Below are 858 nucleotides of genomic sequence, written 5' to 3'. Positions count from 1 at the left end.
AAAAAAAAAAAAAAAAAAAAAAGAGGCTGAGGCAGAATCGCTTGAATCCGGCAGACGTTGGTTACAGTGAGCCGAGATCACACCACTGCACTACAGCCTGGGAGCTAAAATGAGACTCCACCTCAAATAAGTAAGTAAAATTATCCTTTTAGTAGCTAATGCTTACTGGGGATTTATTAGGTACTAGGCACTATGCTAAAGCATCTTATACCAGCATTATGTAACCCTCACGACAATCCCAAGAAACAGGCACTATTATCCCTATTCTATTAAGAAGCTAGGTTTTGGCCGGGCAGGGTGGCTCAAGCCTGTAATCCCAGCACTCTGGGAGGCCGAGACGGGTGGATCACAAGGTCAGGAGATCGAGACCATCCTGGCTAACACGGTGAAACCCCCGTCTCTACTAAAAAATACAAAAAACTATCCGGCCGAGGTGGCAGGCACCTGTAGTCCCAGCTACTTGGGAGGCTGAGGCAGGAGAATGGCGTGAACCCGGGAGGGAGAGCCTGCAGTGAGCTGAGATCCGGCCACCACTCCAGCCTGGACGACGGAGTGAGACTCCATCTCAAAAAAAAAAAAAAAAGCTAGGTTTTCTGGGTGAGATGTGAAATAACTTAAATGACATCACTAAGGTAGCAAAGCTGAAGGAAAAGTATAAGAAAGATGTTGCTGGCCGGGCGCGGTGGCTCAAGCCTGTAATCCCAGCACTTTGGGAGGCTGAGGTGGGCAGATCATAAGGTCAGGAGATTGAGACCATCCTGGCTAACACGGTGAAACCCCATCTCTACTAAAAATACAAAAAATTAGCTGGGTGTGGTGGTGGGCACCTGTAGTCCCAGCTACTCGGGAGGCTAAGGC

The sequence above is a fragment of the Rhinopithecus bieti genome, unplaced genomic scaffold (genome assembly GCF_001698545.2).
Source record: "Rhinopithecus bieti isolate Rb0 unplaced genomic scaffold, ASM169854v2 scaffold_11488, whole genome shotgun sequence".
NCBI lineage: Eukaryota > Metazoa > Chordata > Mammalia > Primates > Cercopithecidae > Rhinopithecus > Rhinopithecus bieti.
The sequence above is the reverse complement of the archived record's forward strand: the minus strand, read 5'-3'. Positions refer to the sequence as shown.